Genomic DNA, 4,558 nt, shown 5'->3' with positions numbered 1-4,558 from the left:
CAGTACCCTGAGTAGCCAGGATCATCGGCATGTACCACCATGCCTGAGGGCCCCTTTCATCCAGAGTTTGGATCTTTGGTCCTCATCATTGTGAGCAGCTTAGTAAGAACTGCCCAAGCCTAAGCAAGCCTGGCTCCCACTTCTGGCCCCGCTGTATCCTTTACTCTGAAGGTGCTGTATCCAGCTTGGCTCTGGGAGTTCCTCCTCTTCCATTTACCTGTTGCTCAGGCCCTACTGGTCCACTCTCTTAGAGTCCTGCAGACTCATCCAGAGAAAGGGAAGTCAACCAAACTGAGGATAAATGGGGTGTAGAATGCTGGGGGGCTTTCAGCGATGTAAATCAGAGAGGTGGCTGTCCTGGAGCTAGGGGTGTGGGGCCACTTCCTGCTGACCTTGACATCTGATACACGGTGTGTAGACAAATTTCTAAGTAGTCTTATTAAATAAAAAACACAGAGCCAGAAATAGGGGTGAAAATCTGACCGAGATCAGAGGAATCGGAACAGCCACCAGCGAACCTTATCTCACCACCCCGCAGCTTCCGAAGCGCGAGCTTCCTGTCCACACACACCTTTATTGCCTTGCTGTTTGGCCCTCTCATGGCTCTTAGCCCAGCTACCTCACTTCCTTGTCACTGCCTGTCTGTACAGACCTCCAGGTCTCTATGGTTGGTACTGGGTTTAAAGGTGTGTGTCACCACGCTTGGCTCTGTTCCCTAGTATGGCCTTGAACACAGAGACCCCGCCTGCCAAGTGATAGGATTAAGGGCATGTGCTATTACTACCTGACTTTTGTGTTTACTTAAAACGGCTTGCTATTTCCTCTGATCTCCAGGCAAACTTTATTTATTAACATGCAAATAAAATATCACCACATGGTGTGTTAGGAAATGTCCAACAGCTGTCTCTCAGAACAAAACAGGATGATGTGCCCGTGATAGTTAATTGTATGTGTCAACTTGTCTGTGTCATGTGGTATCCAGGCATTTGAGTAATAAGCATTACTTCGTCATTTGCAATCTTGTCTTACTTAATGTGGGTAGTTGGGTCTTGGCCAGTCAGCAGAAGCCTTGAGTGTTGAAGACTGAGTGAGGACACTCCTCCTGCCCAGTGACTGGAGCAGGGCCGTCCACCATCTTTTCCCACCTTTGCGTTAGAGCGGAAGCATTAGTTCTTCCTTTCAACTGAAACTGTTATTACTTTTCCTGGAGAGGCGCAAAGAAACACCAATTTGCTCCAGGTAGGACATCAGCAGACCAAACAAGCTATTCCATTCAAGCCCAATTTGTAAACGAATGAGCTTGTTAGGGTTCCTAACAGCAGCATAGGGTTACTTAGAGGAGGGGGGTGACTCAAAGGCAGCAACATCACAGCCAAGTCCCATGCTGACCTGGGAACTCTGAAAAGCTGTCACTGGAATCCCCGTCAGCTTTCCACCTTATAGACTCCAGTACCTCCCCAGATCACAGGAAGCGGGGAGGAGACAGCGGGGAGTGGTGCCTGGAATCATAGGTTAGGTTCCGATGATGCTGCCTCTTTCTTCAAGGGAATAATAGGCCCGATCTTGTCAAGGGCTCTGCAGGTAACCACAGATGATCTGATATCAAGACAGATCAAGGTCAAGTCATGGCCTGGGGACAGAGTTCAAAACCAGCCGCACCACTAGCTCTCCTGGGTCTCTAGACCTTGGGCCAAGGCTGCCTCCATAGCTGTCTAAGCCAACACTTGAAATAAGCGCCTCTCTCTCCTCCCCCTTCCTGCCATTTCAGCTGTTCCTGACTACACCACCAGCTTACGGCAAGCTTGATTGGCAGAGCTTGCCAGCTTCCACAGTGGAACGGGTGACTAGGCTACCCACACCACTGAGCTAGTGACATCTTCAGGGTGAGACGTGGCAGTGGCATTTGTATTGCCCCAGTCTACCACGGTTCATACTCCTTCCCAGAAGAGAACAGATTTGATTTGTGGGGTTCCTAAGAGTTCCAAGGTCATGCACATGAGGTCTCCCATTTTCGGTTTCCAGGAGGTCAGCAGTGAGCAGCCGCTGGCTTGAATGTCTCTCTTACACACCCTGGCACCCCTGCCCATGACCCAGTTGACAGTAAGATAAGGTCCCTTGCTTCTTCTCTGACTGCCTCTCCCAGGTCCCAGTCCTTGGTTTCAGGCTCAGAACTAGAACTGGGACACCGGAAGAAGCAACTCTGGCCAGAATGACACATAGAGTCCTGGTCCAACTTACCAGGGAGCTCTGAGCCCAGCTATCACAGGTATCAGCCTAGACAGGAAGTGCCCCATTAAAAAAAACAACAACAAAAACTTCCTTGGATCATAGTGATGGGCAGAGCAGGATTCAGCTGTGTGAGTTCTGCCACCCCCCCACACTCTTCCAACATCTTCTGAGAGAACATGATTCTCTGATTGCCAGTGGCAGCCTCCACCCCTGGCAGTTCTACAGTGACTCCGCCCCTGACCAGGCCAACGCCTTTCTTAGCTCCTGGGGTGGTGCAGGCTCCTGCGGCACTCTGATGTGACTAGACAGCCTGTCAGCCTACACGCAACCCACGTAACCTTTTTTTGAGCCTCACTTTTTCCTCACGTCTAAAGGGGAAGATAACGTACCCCACTTGACATAAGCTAAAGTTATTTGAAAGGAGGTAATCTCAACTCAGACAAGGCCTCCATATGATCAAGCTGTAGGGTATTTTCTTAATGGTTGATGGGAGAGGGCCCAGCCCATTGGGTGGTGCCAGCCCTCGGTAGTGGTCCTGGGTTCTATAAGAAAGCAGGCTGAGCAAGCCATGATAGGCACGCCAGTAAGCAGCATTCCTCCATGGCCTCTGCATCAGCTCCTGCCTCCAGGCTCCAGCCCTACTTGAGGAATTTCTGCCTTCATTGCTTTTGATGAACTGTCATATCATTGGTTCTTAGCTTGTGGGTTGCAAGCCTCTTGGTGGTGGTGGGGGGGCATGGCGGCGGCATTGAATGACCCTTTCACGGGGGTTGCCTAAGACCTCCGGAAAACACAGATATTTACATTACGATCCATAACAATAGCAAAATTAGTTATGAAGTAGCAACGAAAATAATCTTATGGTTGGGGGTCACCACAGCATGAGGAACTGTATTAAAGGGCTGCAGCGTTCGTTAGGAAGGCTGAGAACCACTGGAAGTGTGAGTAAAACAAACCCTTTCCTCCTCTACAGCAACAGGAACCCTAATTAAGACCCCACCCCCTTTCTGCTACAAGACCGAGAATTGAATAAGACACTCATCCAAATGTTAGGTGATGTCCAGGGCTGAAATGCAAAAGTTCTGTTTTAATGGTAGATTGGGCTTGGAATGTCTCCAGAGGTCCATGTGTCCAAGGCCTTGGTTCTATTGGAAAGGTCTCAGTAGGAGGCCTGTGGCTCACGGGAGATAGGCCTGTAAAGGGGACTAAGGGACCCCCAACTCCCTCCTCTATTCTCTTTGCTCCCTGGTTGGTGACCATTTTCTCTGCCACACCCACCCATTACGATATGCTGTCTCACCACAGGCCCAACTGATCATGGAGTGAAAGCTCTGAAAATGGGAGCCGAAACACGCCTTTCCTCTTTATTAGCTGACTACCTCGGGCATTTTGTTACAGCGACGGAAAGCTGAGCAGCAGCAGAACAATAAAGGTTTAAAATACACAACCTGTAAAACTGAAGAAAGGATTTCCCAAAGGGTTCCTTGAAGAGAGCTTCACAATGAAGTTCACCTACCTCCCATGTTCTGGTAAAATGCTCATCGTGTGTACATCTGTGCAAAACTCTGAGTTAAACTTGATCCTCCTGACTCCGGGCTTTTAAGCCTCACAGCCCTGGAGGCAGCTGGGGTGAGCCAAACTGCTCAAACAATAGTTACAAATCCACAGTGGCTCAGTCATAACAAAAGTTTATCACTGGCTTCAGGGACAGTCGGAAGCTGGTGAGCGGCTCTCCCGGGATGCGGAGACCCAGCCTCTTCCCAGCTGAGGCTTTCCCTCCCATCTCCTGCCCTTCTGGTATTTGCATCCATCTACTGTGGGGGAACAGCCAGAGCTGGTGTACTTCACATTCACTGCAGAAAAAAAACCCACTTAACCCTGAGGGCACACCTGGCTGTAAGGAAGGCTGGCCGAGTGCCCAGGGAGGGGAGCATTCTGTTCTGCTGGAGGGCGAGTGGGTCCTCCAGCTTTTAGATGAGGAAAAGTCTACACAGGAGCAATGAGCTTGTCAAAATCAGTTGGTCACAACCAAGTGACAGGGGCCAGGACAGCAGCCAGACCTCCTGACGACAAGTCTGGTGCCTGAGGACAGTGCCCACCCGACCTGAGCTGCCACCTCTCGCTGGGACTCTCCACACCACTTCCTCATTGGAACGACGGAAACACATTGGTTACACATAGCTCTTTTCAGCTCGTGTCTGTGGGTGTTTGTGTGCAGACAGGACGCCAGAGCTGAGTGGCACCAGCTGCTGTGGAGTCCTGCTCTGACTCCATCCTGAGGTCCTCTGAGCAAAAAAAAAAAAAAAAAAAAGAAAGACAAAGACGAGCG

The sequence above is a fragment of the Peromyscus maniculatus genome, chromosome 2 (assembly GCF_049852395.1).
Source record: "Peromyscus maniculatus bairdii isolate BWxNUB_F1_BW_parent chromosome 2, HU_Pman_BW_mat_3.1, whole genome shotgun sequence".
NCBI lineage: Eukaryota > Metazoa > Chordata > Mammalia > Rodentia > Cricetidae > Peromyscus > Peromyscus maniculatus.
Note: the sequence above shows the minus strand (reverse complement) of the source record.